Below are 17,645 nucleotides of genomic sequence, written 5' to 3' on the forward strand. Positions count from 1 at the left end.
AGAAGATTGCATGTCGCCACATTACCAGAAGGACGTGGAAGCTTTGGAGAGAGCGCAAAGAAGGTTCACCAAGATGGTGCCTGGTCTCGAGGGTGTTGGCTATGAGGAGAGGTTGGATAAACTAGGATTGTTTTCATTGGGAAGATGGAGACTGAGGGGAGACCTGATAGAGGTCTACAAAATTATGAGAGGCACAGACAGGGTGGATAGTCAGAGGCTGTTTCCCAGGGCGGAAGTGTCAATTACAAGGGGGCACAGGTTCAAGGTGAGAGGGGGAAAGTTTAAGGGAGATGTGCGGGGCAAGTTTTTCACGCAGGGAGTGGTGGGTGCCTGGAACGCGCTGCCAGAGGAGGTGGGGGAAGCAGGCACATTGGCAACATTTAAGAGGCATCTGGATGGGTCCATGAATAGGGAGGGAATAGTTTTTAAGTTTATTTGTTAGTGTCACAAGTAGGCTTACATTAACACTGCAATGAAGTTACTGTGAAAATCCCCTAGTCGCCGCATTCTGGTGCTTGTTCTGCTACACTGAGGGAGAATTAAGCATGGCCAATGCACCTATAGAAGGATACGAACCAAGTAAGGGCAAAGGTTTTTTTTTGTAGTTTAGTTAGGGCATCATGATCGGCACAGGCTTGGAGGGCAGATAGGCCTGTTCCTGTGGTGTAGAAAAATAAAATTACTCTAAGACTAATTCAGCAAGCTCTGCCCTTTCACTTCTTTCCCTTAGCTACCTTATTTATTCATTCATGGGACATGGGCGTCGCTGGCTGGCCAGCATTTATTGCCCATCCCTCGTTGCCCCTGAGAAGGTGGTGGTGAGCTGCTGCCTTGAATCGCTGCAGTCCATCTGCTGTGGGTTGACCCACAATGCCGTTAGGGAGGGAATTCCAGGATTTTGACCCAGCGGACTGTGAAGGAACGGTGATATATTTCCAAGTCAGGATGGTGAGTGGCTTGGAGGGGAACTTGCAGCTGGTGGTGTTCCCATGTATCTGCTGCCCTTGTCCTTCTAGATGGAAGTGGTCGTGGGTTTGGAAGGTGCTGCCTAAGGATCTTTAGTGAATTGCTGCAGTGCATCTTGTAGATAGTACACACTGCTGCTACTGAGCGTCGGTGGTGGAGGGATTGAATGTTTGTAGATGTGGTGCCAATCAAGCGGCACCACATCTAGCTCCATGCCCCAGTAGCCTCATGCCAAGAAAGTGCCTGGTTCACAACAAGCCCGAGCACCGCTTCCCTGCTCCCTGCCTCTCAATAACAATGACCCAAACGCTTCCAATGCACGGAGAGGGTGCCTGGAGTGGCAATAAATCAATCCAGGAGCATTGCCGGGTGAGTCTGGGCCATTGGAATTGGCTAGCGGATAGGAAACAGAGGGTGGTGGTTGATAGTAAATATTCATCATGGAGTGCGGTTACAAGTGGTGTACCTCAGGGATCTGTTTTGGGGCCACTGCTGTTTGTAATATTTATTAATGATCTGGATGAGGGTATAGTTGGGTGGATTAGCAAATTTGCTGATGACACCAAAGTCGGTGGTGTGGTAGACAGTGAGGAAGGGTGTCGTAGTTTGCAGGAAGACTTAGACAGGTTGCAAAGTTGGGCCGAGAGGTGGCGGATGGAGTTTAATGCGGAGAAGTGTGAGGTAATTCACTTTGGTAGGAATAACAGATGTGTTGAGTATAGGGCTAACGGGAGGACTTTGAATAGTGTGGAGGAGCAGAGGGATCTAGGTGTATGTGTGCATAGATCCCTGAAAGTTGGGAATCAAGTAGATAAGGTTGTTAAGAAGGCATATGGTGTCTTGGCGTTTATTGGTAGGGGGATTGAATTTAGGAGTCGTAGCGTTATGTTGCAACTGTACACAACTCTGGTGCGGCCGCACTTGGAGTACTGTGTGCAGTTCTGGTCCCCACATTACAGGAAGGATGTGGAGGCTTTGGAGAGGGTGCAGAGGAGGTTTACCAGGATGTTGCCTGGTATGGAGGGGAGATCCTATGAGGAGAGGCTGAGGGATTTGGGATTGTTTTCGCTGGAAAGGCGGCGGCTAAGAGGGGATCTTATTGAAACATATAAGATGATTAGAGGTTTAGATAGGGTGGATAGTGATAGCCTTTTTCCTCTGATGGAGAAATCCAGCACGAGGGGGCATGGCTTTAAATTGAGGGGGGGTAGTTATAGAACCGATGTCAGGGGTAGGTTCTTTACCCAGAGGGTGGTGAGGGATTGGAATGCCCTGCCAGCATCAGTAGTAAATGCGCCTAGTTTGGGGGCGTTTAAGAGATCCGTAGATAGGTTCATGGACGAAAAGAAATTGGTTTAGGTTGGAGGGTCACAGTTTTTGTTTTTTTTTTTTGTTTTTTTTTAACTGGTCGGTGCAACATCGTGGGCCGAAGGGCCTGTTCTGCGCTGTAATGTTCTATGTTCTATGTTCTATTGTGCGTAAATACTCATAGCTGTGGCACTGCACTGGAGTAGCATTATTCATCCCCGTGTGTATAAGCACACTTAATGTATTAGCAGTTTGGTCTGCTTTGCCATCGACCCTGGGAAAGTATTAAATCCTGTAAGCTTGTGCTTACAAAATTCTTACAAAGACTAGTCTCTTGTTTCTGAGGAACAAGAATGTATATTTTTATGGGAAATAATTAACCACAGATTCTGCAAATAGAATTCAAAGAGTCTTGGAAGACTGGTCTGTTTATTTAGCTCTTTATTCAAACTCCCAGTACGGCATTCTACTCTTCAATATTTCCGCTTTATGTTTTGTTTCAGTAGATGAGTCAAGTTGTGAATAAAGATGTTTAATGGTTAGGCCTGGTCTCTGAGAAGTACCTGACATGGCCGTTACCGTTTGAAGGGGTGTAAAATATATTCCAATCCTAAAACGTCTTTTCAACAAAAGAAGAACTTGCATTTTTCTAGTTTCTTTTACAAGCTTTCCCGAAGCATTTACAGCCATTGAGAAACTTTTGATGTTTCGTCACTTGTAACTGTCGGAAATGCGCGGACCAATTTGCGCACAGCAAGCTCCCACAAACAGCGATGTGATAGTCACCAGATACTCTGTTTTTATTTCGGGTGGCACAGTGGTTAGCACTGCTGCCTCACAGCGCCAGAGACCCGGGTTCAATTCCCGGCTTGGGTCACTATCTATGCGAAGTCTGCATGTTCTCCCCATATCTCCGTGGGTTTCCTCCGGGTGCTCCGGTTTCCTCCCACAGTCCGAAAGACGCGCTGGTTAGGTGCATTGGCCATGCTAAATTCTCCCTCAGTGTACCCAAACAGGCGCCGGAGTGTGGCGACTGGGAGATTTTCACAGTAACTTCATTGCAGTGTTAATGGAAGCCTACTTGTGACACTAATAAATCAACTTTAAACTTGGTGTTGATCGAGGGTGTATGTATTGGCCAGGAGACTGGGGACAACTCCGCCAAAACTCTTCCGCAAGATAGTCAAAGTCTTGATTTAATGTCTCTCTTGAAAGAGGCCAGCTGGTAATAAAATTGAGGATCGTTTGCCCAGGGGATGCTTTCATCGTCAGTTTAATGGGTTGATCAAGGCGCCAGCTCTCTGCACAGACACCAACCCCCGAGAAAACCTGCCAACTTCCATTACGACCGATTTCATCAATAACCGCCGGTCCTGCGACTATTGCCAGAGTAGTCCTGAAGTTGTAATAAGTCTTCAGAGGCAGAAGTCCCTTCACCCTTTATTTACAATTCCAACAGCAGTACACAGAGTGCTCGCAGTCAGCAGTCTATCTTCGGGAGTGCCAGAGGAACTGACACGCCCAGTTAGATACAAGGAAAAGACTCCCTGATTGGCCCATCAATTGGCTCCTTAATCAGGGAGTTCATATTCCAATAGACCAACCTCATTGGCCTGATCGAAGTCATTTCAGGAGCTAACTGAGTATATACGTAAGATTACATACCTAAGTTACTGGGGGTTGGGGGGGGGTGGTTTACCCAGCATCCAAGGCCGATATCTAGTGGTACCCCCACCAACACTATCTCCGGGAGCCCAGGCTGAATAAAGTTCCGAATTGGCAGTGCGACCCTGCTGGCAAGACTTTCTGCTTCCCAGGAAAGCCAGAATGGGAATCCCGCCCCTGAGTGATGCCAGCCAATCAAAAGCCGGCTGCTCAGCTGTACCGTCAGCGCCACTGGGAGTGGTGGCCAGTGCCAGTATTGCACTGAGGCCTAACCAGAGGATCGGTGATAGATCCTCCAGAGACAGTGAAGTGTGGGGCAGGATAGGGGTAGCGGGGATTGGAGTGCCAATGCTGGGTGTTAGTGGTGTGATAAATCCAGGGTGACTCAATGTGGTTTAAAGTAACAAAGGCTTCATTGCAGATGAATAGATATTTACATGAATAGGGTGAGACAGGAAAACCATGCGACTGTAGAACTCTCCTCACTGGCTCCAACTGAGGATCGTCCCCGACCCAGCATACACACCCTCACACTCGATTGGCTCAGAATCCTGCCTCGACACTCCATAGGGTCAGGCCTGATCACCTGACACTCGGGGAACGCCCCCTTAAAGGGGCCATGCTACCACAGGTGGCATGACGAAGGGTGGCCAACAGCAAGAGTGACGGGCTCCCATTTCCTGATGTTGCGTTCCTCAATCGTGCACAGAATGCTGTTGGACCCGGGATTCCTCCAGCCTCCTCCCCTCCCCGGGCAAACTGTGGTCACCCCACAGGCGAATCCCCCATCAGCTGCTGCTTAGATATCGGCAGTGAAAGGGTGAAGCTCTCAAGTGGCCACTTAATTGGCCTGTGAGTGGGAAGGCCATCTGCAAATCTTTCCACCCTGGGCACAACCAGAGGGCGTCCAGAGGACTACAGGATCACGTGGATCCTCCCGTCATCTCCAAACCCGCCTCCCTAGACATTCATCCCTACATTTCCAATCCTAGTGAGCACAGGGAGGTGACTCAGATATACCGGATGTGAGCTTGAATCATAATGTTTCACCTTTTCAAGAGTAACTAATTAAAGCAGCAACCTTGGCTGTGGGCAGCGTGTTGGCACAGTGGTTAGCGCTGCTGCCTCACAACACCGGGGACCCGGGTTCAATTCCCTGCTTGGGTCACTGTCTGTGTGGAGTTTGCATGTTCCCCCTGGTGTCTGCGTGGGTTTCCTCCGGGTGCTCCGATTTCCTCCCCCAGTCCGAAAGGCGTGCTGGTTAGGTGAATTGGCCATGCTATATTCTCCCTCAGTGTACCCGAACAAGCGCCGGAGCGTGGCGACGAGGGGATTTTCACAGTAACTTCATTGCAGTGTTAATATAAGCCTACTTGTGACACTAATAAATGAACTTAAACTCTTTCTCGGCCTCTCTTCCTCCCCCATTTCTTTCCACACCAACCCCATCCAAACCCTCTGAGGTACCTAGTTGTTAATACACCAGCCACTGCCTTGGATGAGATCTCCCAAGCAGCACAAGCTAGGAATCAAAGCTGTGCCGTTAGTGGCCCTGGTTCAACAGCACTCGATGCCCATGCCTGTCCTTTAGTTTTACTCGTCTGTGGCAGCAAGAGTTGGGACGTTTGACCCTCGCCCTCCACAGCTGGGTAACACCCAGAGCCGTCCTGTCAGCTGAAATACATGGGAGCAGAGAGCGGTCCTTCCTTCAAGCAGTTTGGAATGTCACTGCGCACAATCTGTAATCTAAGCAAAAACATATTTACTTAACAAGAACTTAAAACCGCAAATATTTGGTTACTAGGGATAAAAATATGTCTGGCTATATGAATTCATATAATCATTTGTGTTACCGGAAAGTAGAAAATGTATCACTTCACAGAACCTTGTACAGTAATTCACTCACAGACTCTCAAAATGCTGTCCAGTCCATATGGATTTTTACACCAGTTTACATGCGTGTTTATCCCTTCTCCCCGCTCCAATGTATTTTGCTTTTATACAAGATTCTTTTAAGTTTAAGTCTATTTATTAGTGTCACAAGTAGGCTTACATTAACACTGCAATGAGGTTACTGTGAAAATCCCCTAGTTGCCACACTCCAGCACCTCTCCAGGTACACTGAGGGAGAATTTAGCATGTCCAGTGTACCTAACCAGCACGTCTTTCGGACTGTGGAAGGAAACCAAAGCATCCGGAGGAAACCCACGCAGACATGGGAAGAACGTGCAGACTTGCACAGACAGTGACCCAAACTGGGAATCGAACCCGGTCCCTGACGCTGTGAGGCAGCAAGGGCAAAGCATTGTCGCCCCTATAAAGGGGCTTGCAACTGGCATGGTGGCACAGTGGTTAGCACTGCGACCTCACAGCGCCAGGGACCTGGATTCGATTGCTGGCTTGGGTCACAGTCTGTGTGGAGTCAGCACGTTCTCCCCATGTCTGTGTGGGTTTCCTCCGGGTACTCTGGTTTCCCCCCCCATAGTCCGAAAGACGTGCTGATCAGGCGGATTGGCCATGCTAAATTGCACCTTAGTGCCCCAAGATTTGTAGGTTAGGTGGGATTACAGGGATAGGGACTGGGTGGGATGATCTGCCAGAGAGTCTGCGCAGACTCGAATGACCTCCTTCTGCACTGTTGGGATTCGATGATCTCAGCATAAGGGGTCGGTCATTTAGAACTGGCTCGAGGAGCAATTTCTTCACTCCGAGGGTCGTGAGTCTTAGGAATTCTCCACTCCAGACGATGTGCCGGTCAGGCGGATTGGCCATGCTAAATTGTCCAAAGATGTATCGGTCAGAGGAATTAGCGGGGTAAATTTGTGTGGTTACAAGGATGGGACCTGGGAAACATGTTTTGGTGGGGAGTCGGTGCAATCTCAGTGGACCAAATGGCCGCCTTCTGCACTGTAGTGATTCTATGAGAAGGTCGTGGATACTCCTTCGTTGAGTAGATTCAGGACTGGAATGGATAGATTTTTGATCACTCAGGGAATCGAGGGACATGGAAAGTGGGTGGGAATGTGGAGTTGACGCAGATAGGGGGTCACGTTGAATGGTGGAGCGAGCGAGTCTCGAGAGGCCATGTGGTCTACTCTTCCATCTCGCATTCCTACACTCTGAAGTGAGGAGAGGAACGATGAATCCGAATCCAGTGGAGCTACGCTGGCCCCAGTCGAGAAGGTGCTGACTCAATACCAGGCCGCAGACAAACCTGAAGAGGTGCTGGGAGATTTGGGGATTTATTCAGGCAAACGCACAATCAGACAAGGTTTTCTGCCTTTTCAGTCAAGAAAGATGTTGAAACCTCACCCCTCAAGTGGTGGAATTTTGGCAAAATCAAGACTCCTTATCATTAGTTGTGGACATTTTTTTGTAATAAAGTGCAGCTGCTGCTCACATCTCTTAACTTCATGTTGTGACAGTTAGAATCCTGTTTTGCCAAGTTGCACAAAGCCAGCCTCACTGAAATAATTATTAACTTCAGCGCAGCTGCATCTAAACCGCAAATCAACTGGAATCTGCCTTAAGTGAATGTCTGGGTTTTTATTGCACAATTTTTTTTTGAAGTTGAGAGCCACCAGAGGACAACCCCTGGATACCAACGCTACACCGTGTTGACACAAAGGGTGGATCTAACCAAATCACTGGGGGTGTGTTGCAATGAAGACCTTATGAGCTGTATAAATATCCCGTCATCTTCGTACCAACGTGCTGTTCTATTTATAGACCATTTCCAAGATGCATCATTCCCCGCGCCCCCAGTGTTCTTGTGAATGCCACATTTTTTTCTCATATTGACGGCATGTGGGCATCACCAGCATTTATTGCCCATCCTTAATTGCCCTTGAGAAGGTGGTGGTGAGCTGCCATCGTGCACTGCAACAGTCCATGTGGTGTAATTCATTGTATTCATTCATGGGACATGGGCGTCACTGGCTGGCTGGCATTTATTGCCCATCCCTAGTTGCCCCTTGGCTAGGCCATTTCCGAGGACAGGTGAGAGTCAACCACATTGCTGTGGCTCTGGAGTCACGTGTAGGCCAGACCAGGTAAGGACGGCAGATTCCCTTCCCTCAAGGACATTATCATAGAATCCCTACAGTGCAGAAGGAGCCCATTCGGCCTTTCGAGTCTGCACTGACCACAATCCCTCCCAGGCCCTATTCCCGTAACCCCTCATATTCACCCTACTAATCCCCCCTGACACTAGGGTTAATTTAGCATGGCCAATCAACCTAACCTGCACATCTTTGGACTATGAACCAGATGGATTTTTCCAACAATCGACAATATTTTCACGGTCATCAGTAGATTCTTGATTGCAGATTTTTTTTTTAATTGAATTCAAATTCCACTATCTGCCAGGGCGGGATTCGAACCCAGATCCCTGGAACAGTAGCTGTGTTTCTGAATTAATAGTCTAGCAATAATACCACTTGGCCATAGCCTCCCCCACAGCACCCACAGTGCTGTGAATTAGGAAGAAACATGTCGCTTGTTCTATATTGTCCATTTTGCTATGTTGCCCATGGGCTGTTTTACCTGTTATGTGTCTGCTCTGCCCATTGCCCTCTTCCTCCGCCATGACAAGAGACTTGCCATTTTGCCGGCACAATCTCTCATTCTATCTCCCCAAAATGTTGTTCTTTACACTTCTCAAACTGCACCTGCCGATGGTCACATTCCACTGTATACTTGCAGCCGTTCGCGTTCTTCCTTGGGTTCTTGTGCCCCTTGCTCTGGGCGGCACGATGGCACAGTGGTTAGCACACAGCGCCAGGGGCCGGAGTTCGAATACCGGCTTGGGTCACTGTCTGTGCAGAGTCTGCACGTTCTCCCTGTGTCTGCATGGGTTTCCTCCTGGTGCTCCGGTTTCCTCCCACAGTCCAAAAGGCATGCTGGTTAGGTGCATTGGCCATGCAAAAAATTCTCCCTCAGTGTATCCGAACAACACCGGAGTGTGGCGACTAGGGGATTTACACAGTAACTTCATTGCAGTGTTAATGTAAGCCTACTTGTGACACAAATAAATAAACTTCAAACTTCTCCAGTGGTTAGCACCAGGGAGCCGGGGTCAATTCCGGCCTTGGGTCACTGTCTGTGTGGAGTTTGCACGTTCTCCCCGTGTCGGCATGGGTTTCCTCCGGGTGCTCCAGTTTCCTCCCACGGTCCAAAGATGTGTAGGGTGGATCCATAGAATCACAGAATCCCTGCAGTGTAGAAGAGGATTTTCAGCCCATCGAGTCTGCACCGACTCTCTGATAGAGTATTTTATCTAGACCCTCTCCCCTGCCCTATCCTCGTAATCCCACACATTTACCATGGCTAATCCCCCTAACCTACACATTTTTTGGACTGTGGCCAAGTTAGGTGGATTTGCCATGCTAAATTTCCCCTTAATGTCCCAAGATATGTAGGTTAGGGGGATTAATGGGATAAATACATGGGGTTACTGGAAAAGATGCTCTGTCAGAGAGTTGGTGCAGACCTGATGGGCCGATCAGCCTCATTCTGCATAGTAGGGATTCTATGATCCTATGGATTCTATGAATATAGTCTCAGGTTCACTAGGGATGCGAATGAGGCTGATGAATTATCATACTGCATCTTTCTTGCCACCATTGGCCAGCGAGTGTGTGACACAGCAGAGAAGAATTGAAGCAAACCCGGCACTGGAGAGGTCACATGCTGCCATTGTGTGGCAGTGATCGAGTAAACTGAACTACTTTTCACAAGATTTGAGCATCCCATTCATCTTCCCTGCAATACACGCCATACAGGCAAATATGAGTCAACATCCTCACCGTATTACTCACTCGGTTCAGCGTTTCGAGTCACCATTCTGAGATTAGAGACTTTGGGAAGAGTATTTCCTGAAGAGTGGATTGAAGTTTTTCCCTGGAGGACGGCCAGGAATAATGCAATTTCACATTAATAATAACAAAAGTAGGTCCTGAAGATTCCTAGAGACAAGAAGATGCTAGCTTTGATTGTAGGTCGAGCATGCTTATATCACCTAGAGAGCTGGTAAAGGTTGTAGCATACACAGGGGCAAGGAGGGAAGCTCTGTCCAAGACACTCACACCTCCTTCCCCCACTCACACCTCCTCTCTCTCTCACACCTTCTCTCTCTCTCTCTCTCTCTCTCTGTCTCTGTCTCTGTCTCTGTCTCTGTCTCTCTGTCTCTCCCCCCCAGAATGTGTCTGGTTGGGTTGGATGCTGGGTGAATTCTGGATTAATCAGGCTTTGCTTATGACACAAAGTTAAATAGCCCAATTAACATTTATTATTACGTTACTGACATTCCATTTATAGAGAGGCTTTGAACAGGAGAGGAACGTTGCAATGGTGGTTTATTTATTTATTAGTCTCACAAGTAGGCTCACATTAACACTGCAATGAAGTTACTGTGAAAATCCACCGAGTGGGATGTAACCGGAGCACCCAGACAAAACCCACGCGGACACGGGGAGAACGTGCAGACTCTGTACAGACAGTGATCCAAGCCAGGAATCAAACCCGGGTCGCTGGCGCTGTGAGGCAGCAGTGCTAACCACTGTGCCACCCTTATTATTGGCACTGTCTAAAAAACAATGCTTTGTTCTTCCACTGGAAGGGAGTGGGTGAGTTCTGAACCATGATGTAAGAGATAGAGAGAATTTGCATTTACGTAGCATCCTTTACAGCCCGCAGGCAATGCCAAGCACTTCACAACGGACAAGGTTCTTCTGTTTTGGAAGTTTTGGGGAATGTAGGTTATGTGGTTCGATGGCATATTCACAAAGCCACCGACTGTATGACTTCATAGGATTCTTAACACAATGGTGATGCGCTATCACTTGCTACCCCAGGGGAATAAGACAGTGCCTTTACTAATCTGAATATAATCATCCTCACATTATCAGGAGGATGTGGGCAATAGGTTCGTAAATTGTCTGTCCTGCCATTTACAACAAGACAAGGCAATTTGACACGGTTACATCAGATGGATCCAAGAGGTTGAATTGAATTCAAATTGAATCGATAAATCTGGAATGTAAAGCCAGTCTAAGTAATGGTGACCATGAAACCATTGTCGATTGTTGTAAAAACCCATCTGGTTCACCAATGTCCTTTAGGGAGGGAAATCTGCCGTCCTTACCTGGTCTGGCCTCTGTGTGACTCCAGAACCACAGCAATGTTGTTGACTCTTAACTGCCCTCTGAAATGGTCCACCAAAGACACTCAGTTCATGTGGCAGTTAGAGATGGACGACAAATGCTGACCTTGCCCATTAATGCCCACATCCCATGAATGAATATTTTTGTTAAAGTGTGGTCAGTGAACATGGCTATACTTTAATACATTCAGTCCTCCTGCAAAGGCCAATAATATAGTTTGCCTTCGCTGGCCTGTAAGGATCTCGCCATTTTGGGAAGGTATTATCATTTCCTTATGAGTCTGTGTTATTTTCTGGTTGTGTAAATGGGGCAGTTTTCACAGCATTGCACCCCTGAAGCACAGTGGAAAATTTGATACTCTCTACTTTAGGGAGGCACTCAGGTGGTCGACTTCTAACAGCAATTGCTGCCGCAAAGTCTACACGGTGCAATGGCACCAGAGTTACACAAGGATATTTTCAGACACTTTTATAGAATCATTAGAATCCCAACAGTGCAGAAGAAGCCATTCGGCCCATCAAGCCTGAACTGACAAAATCCCACCCAGGCCCTATCCCCACAACCCTACACGTTTATCCAGCTGATCCCCATAACACTAAGGGGTAATTTAGCCTGGCCAATCCACCGCACGTCTTTGGATTTGGGGGGAAACCGGAGCACCCGGTGGAAACCCACACAGACACGGGGAGAATGTGCAAACTCCACACAGACAGTGACCCGAGGCCGGAATTGAACCTGGGTCCTTGGCGCTGTGAGGCAGCAGTGCTAACCACTGTGCCACCGTGCCGCCCTTGTATTGAGGTAAGAATCCCAAGAGAACGCCAGGCGTTCCTATTTGCCTTTGTGTCTGCTGTTTCTCTTCATCAAGGTCCGTGCATTTACAGCTAGCTATGTGAGAAAGCACTATTGGGTCTACATACCTCGCCAGTTAGAAAGTGCCATCGATAGTAAAAGTCTCCTTTTAATGGCACTCTGATTCCCTTAAAATGCATCTTCATGTTGACAACCTAAATACAAGATCACTTCAGTAGAATATTCAGTGAAAGGTGAACTGCTTGGCAATCAAGTCTATTGTCTGTGCATTCAATGGTAATCTACGTTTGATTTTATTCATTGGCGGCTCGTGGACAAGTCTAGCATTTATTGCATATCAGCCTTTGCACAGATGGAGTCCCATGGTGGCAAAGGGGTTCTCACAATGCTATTAAATAGGGAGATGCAGGATTTTAACCCAGTGACATTGAAGGGACATTAGGGTTAATGCAATGACAATGAAGGAATGAAGATATATCCTCAAGCCAGGATGGTGCGTGGCTCGGAGGGGAAATTGCAGGTGGTGGTGTTCTCAAGCGTCTGCTGCCCTTGTCCTTCTAAGTGGCAGAGGCCGCAGGTTTGGAAGGTGCTACCGAAGGAACCTTGGTGAATTGCTGCAACGTTGCAGATGGGACACACAGCAGGCAAGGTGCGCTAGTGGTGGGGGGACTGATTGTTGTGGAAAGTGGATGGGGCGGTCAATCAGGCAGACCTCATTTTACCGTGGGCAATGTCAAGCTTCTTAAGCTGCACCCATCCAGAGAAGTGGTGCATTTTCCACCAGTAACTTTCATAGAAACCCTACAGTGCAGAAGGAGGCCATTTGGCCCATCGAGTCTGCACCGACCACAATCCCACCTAGGCCCTACCCCCACATATTTAACCAACTAATCCCTCTAACCTATGCATCTCAGGACACTAAGGGCAATTTTTTTTTTAGCATGGCCAATCAACCTAACCCGCACATCTTTGGACTGTGGGAGGAAACCGGAGCACCCGGAGGAAACCCACGCAGACACGAGGAGAATGTGCAAACTCCACACAGACAGTGACCCGAGCACGGGAATCGAACCCGGGACCCTGGAGCTGTGAAGCAGCAGTGCTAACCACTGTGCTACCGTGCCGCCCCTGTGCTACCGTGCCGCCCTGGGCCAAGGAGGACGGTAACATTTGCCTCGACTCTTATTTCTAATCAAAACCCGGTGGGTTCTTGTTGGAAACACATGTGGACAGAATAAGCCAGTCTGCTACAAACAACAATCTGCCAACTCGTATTGACTGAGCCCAATCAGGTGATGTACCAGTAACAGAGAGGACGACACCTACATTAGTGTATTTCACTAAAGCCAGCGCTGCTCTGAGCCAATGAGTACGCTTTATTTTGAAGTGTCGTCACTGTTGGAATGCACAAAGGGTAACTCTCCCCTCAATAAAATCACGATTTATAAATATTTTATATTGAGATAGACAATCAGTAAGGGAATCGAGGGTTATGGGGATAAAGCAGGAAAGTGGAGTTGAGGATTATCATATCAAATCAGCCATGATCTCATTGATGGCAGAGCACGCTCAATGGACTGAAAGGTATTTTATAGTAAAATTCACAAAATCACAAAATATTTATAAAATCACTCAATGTTAACTATTTATTATAAGTGAAGTTACAGAAATCCACGGGTAATTTTTTTTTCATTCGTGGGATGTGGCCGTCGCTGTCTGGGCCAGCATTTACTGCCCATCCCTAGTTGTCCTTGGAGGGCAGGTGAGAGTCAACCACATTGCTGTGGCTCTGGAGTCACATGTAGGCCAGACCAGGTAAGGACGGCAGATTTTCTTCCCTAAAGGACATTAGTGAACCAGATGGGTTTTTCCAACAATGGTTTCATGGTCATCAGTAGATTCTTAATTCCAGATTTCTTTTTACATTGAATTCAAATTCCACCATCTGCTGAAGTGGGATTTGAACCCGGGTCCCCAGAACATTAGCTGAGTTTCTGGATTAATAGTCTAGCGATAATACCACTAGACCATCGCTTCCCCATCTTAAATGTGGTCTTTTTTTTTTAGTATCATGTGAATTATGCTCAAATGTTACAAGAGGCCATTCGGCCCTTCGAGCCTGCTCCGCTGTTCATCATGATCATGGCTGATTGTCCAACTCAATAGCCTAATCCTGCTTTCTCCCCATAACCTTTGATCCCATTCGCCTCGAGTGCTATATCCAGCCGCCTCTTGAATACATTCAATGTTTTGGCATCAATTAGTTCCTGTGGTAATGAATTCCACAGGCTCACCACTCTTTGGGTGAAGAAATATCTCCTTGGCTCTGTCCTAAGTGTTGAATCATTACAGCAAACCAGTTTGGCGATTTGTGGTGTTAGGGAGTGTAAATAGGAGGAGAAGGGAGAGAGAGGCAGTAAGTGCCACATAACTAAAAACAAAATCTGGAAATATTTTTCAGATAAATGCCATAATAACTGATCCATATTTGGCAGGATGAATGTCGGCTTGGTGTCCAAAGAGTGGTCTGGTGATGCTGAGCTCAGGACTGGATTGTGGTCATTTAATATGGTGCTGGGACTGTTCTGCATCTTCAAACTGTGAGGATTAAACCCTACTCAAATGCAGCATTGAGTAGTTGGCATCGAAACTGAGTGTGTGATTAGCAGAAGAGCTTTCTGTCTCCAGCTCCAAATTGCAGCCAGATCCCGGGCAAGCATGATGAGTGTTTCCGTGGGATCAGCGTGGAAATGACCTCAGTGTGAATCTGTGCTGACTCGGGGGCAAGGGTGGGGGGGCACCGAGGGGGAGGAGCAGTGGAGGGAGGGGCAGCAGGGGGAGGGGCAGTGATGGGTCTCACAGCACTCTAAATCTAGCAGCAAATGGCATCTGAGGGCAAAGGTGAGAATATAGAATCAAACTCTTGAGAATCAGTTCCTGAAGTAGAGTTCTCACACCGTACAATCATAGAATCCCTACAGTGCAGTAGGAGGCCATTTGGCCCATTGAGTCTGCACTAGCTCTCTGACTGAGCATCTTACCCAGGCCCTATCCCTGTAACCCCATATATTTACCCTGCTAACCTACACATCTTGAACACCAAGGGGCAATTTAGCATGGCCAATCCACCTAACCTGCACATCTTTTTGGACTGTGGGAGGAAACCAGAGCACCTTTGAGGAAACCCACGCAGACACGGGGAGAATGTGCAAACTCCTCACCGTCACTCAAGGCCCTGGCCCTGTGAAGCAGTAGTACCAGCCACTATGCCACCATGCTGTCCGTGCCACCATGCCGTCCATGCCACATGTAAAAAGCACCTTGTTTATATTTCAAGGCGTTTTCTACAAGTAGACACTTGGGGTCGGATTATTACGGAGTTGGGACGATTCCGGGGCTACCTAAAAATGGAAGAAAGGAGCCAATTCCAGGATTCCTGCCGCCATTCCTGACACTGGCAATTTGCACCTGCGCAGGTTAAGGAGGCAGACAGTGAGCCTACACCCTACACTCTCAACCTGGCCAGCTCCATCGCAGGTATAGACAGGTCCACCTCTCTTATTATACAGGCACGGCTGAGAGTTCAGACAAAGGAAAGCATCAACTTAGCGCCGAATCTGTTTTGACAAGTGAAATTAATTGTTGACTTGACTTGATTTACGTCTTTGAGTGGGTATAATTTCTTGCTGTGATCTCAATTGTCAATGTCTCAATGTTTTTATGTTTATAATATGATTGACAGATTATAGGGCTGCAGGAACAAAAGTTCCATTTCCAAAGAACATTTCTGAATTGAGTGTTTTTTTCTGAGTAGTTCCACACTTGCCATTGTTATTTTATGGCTCATTAGGCATGTACACAGTGCATGCTGGCTGAATGGGTATGGAAGGGGACATGGAGTTGACATGAGTTGATAAAGAGAGAGTGTGACAAACTATGAGAGGTGGTTGGGCATCATTAGTTGGCATTGAGTTGACCGGGAGAGTCTGAGGGACCATGGGAAGTGGCTGGGGAGCAGGAATTGGCACTGAGTTGACTTGATTTAGTGTTGTCACATATTAGTATACAGTGAAAAGTATTGTTTCTTGCATGCTACACAGACAAGGTATACCATATATAGAGAGGGAAGAAGAGGGTGCAGAATGTAGTGTTACAGTCATAGCTAGGGTGTAGAGAAAGATCAACTTAATGCGAGGTAGGTCCATTCAAAAGTCTGATGGCAGCAGGGAAGAAGCTGTTCTTGAGTCAGTTGGTACATGACCTCAGACTTTTGTATCTTTTTTCCCGACGGAAGAAGATGGAAGAGAGAATGTCCGGGGTGCGTGGGGTCCTTAATTATGCTGGCTGCTTTTCCAGGGTAGCAGGAAGTGGATAGTGTCAATGGGTGGAAGGCTGGTTTGAGTGATGGACTGGGCTTCATTCACGACCCTTTGTAGTTTATTGCAGTCTTGGGCAGAGCAGGAGCCATACCAAGCTGTGATACAACCAGAAAGAATGCTTTCTATGGTGCATCTGTAAACGTTGGTGAGAGTCGTAGCTGACATTCCAAATTTCCTTAGTCTTCTGAGAAAGTAGAGGTGTTGGTGGGCTTTCTTAACTATAGCGTCAGCATGGGGGGACCAGGACAGGTTGTTGGTGATCTGGACACCTAAAAACTTGAAGCTCTCGATTGAGATTGAGTTGGCATGTGAAGAGGAAGAGGGCAATGGGGAGTGGGTGGAGGATGGGGTGGTTGAGGGCTCGAGGACCTAACAGCCTTTTAATACAACTAGGTTGAAGCCCCAGAGAACCGAGGTGGCCCCACCTCTCACTCGCCCGCCCCCATGGCCACCAAGGATCTGGTCCCTCATTACACCAACCAGAGATTGCAGTGTTTTACATCTCTCAGGCAGAACCCATTATGTTCCTACCAACTCTACCTCCTTGCTCAGTCTTATTAATTAGCTACAACATCATAGTATTCAAAATATAGCAAAATAAGGGCAATATATGATTTTAACCATACCTATGTTAACCGTAACACATCAGCGCCTTGATTTAAAAATGGGGACTGAATGTGATCTTGGGAGGAAACTGGAGCTCCTGGAGGAAACCCACGCAGACACGGGGAGAACGTGCAGACTCTGCACAGACAGTGACCAGAGGCCGGAATCGAACCCGGGTCCTTGGCGCTGTGAGGCTAACCACATTTTTAGAGGGCGGCACGGTAGCACAGTGGTTAGCAACTGCTGCTTCACAGCTCCAGGGACCCGGGTTCGATTCCCGGCTTGGGTCACTGTCTGTGTGGAGTTTGCACATTCTCCTTGTGTCTGCGTGGGTTCCCTCCGGGTGCTCCGGTTTCCTCCCACAGTCCAAAGATGTGCGGGTTAGGTTGATTGGCCGTACTAGAAATTGCCCCTCGAAGTCCTGAGATGCGCAGGTTAGAGGGATTAGCGGGTAAATATGTAGGGATATGGGGGTGGGGCCTGGGTGGGATTGTGGTCGGTGCAGGCTCGATGGGCCAAATGGCCTCTTTCCGTACTGTAGGGATTCTATGATTCTGTGCCACCCACGAAAACCTGGACAGCAAATAGGAGCGAAGGTTCAAACCCTTGCTCTTGGTGCCTCTATCCCAAAGCACCAAGTCAGAATGGAGTAGAAAACTTCACTTCCCAACTCACTGAAGCCCAAGGCTGGTGATTACCACTGATACCACGTTACTTTATATTTATGTCGGTGTCAGATTCACCG

General features: G+C 47.7%; 1 protein-coding gene across 4 annotated transcripts in view; it reads left to right on the plus strand.

Moving 5' to 3' along the window:
- Window positions 1-17,645, plus strand: part of luzp1 (leucine zipper protein 1) — a 176,723-nt gene that overhangs the window by 57,235 nt on the left and 101,843 nt on the right. The window contains exon 1 of one of the 4 annotated variants that reach the window (XM_078238167.1): window positions 15,410-15,452. The exons of the other annotated variants lie outside the window; for them this stretch is intronic. The gene's annotated coding sequence lies outside the window, so the exon portion shown is untranslated. Of the gene's footprint in view, window positions 1-15,409; window positions 15,453-17,645 lie in introns of those variants that run through there. 4 annotated transcript variants of the gene reach the window in all.

Source organism: Mustelus asterias, chromosome 21, assembly GCF_964213995.1.
Source record: "Mustelus asterias chromosome 21, sMusAst1.hap1.1, whole genome shotgun sequence".
In the NCBI taxonomy this organism is placed as follows: domain Eukaryota; kingdom Metazoa; phylum Chordata; class Chondrichthyes; order Carcharhiniformes; family Triakidae; genus Mustelus; species Mustelus asterias.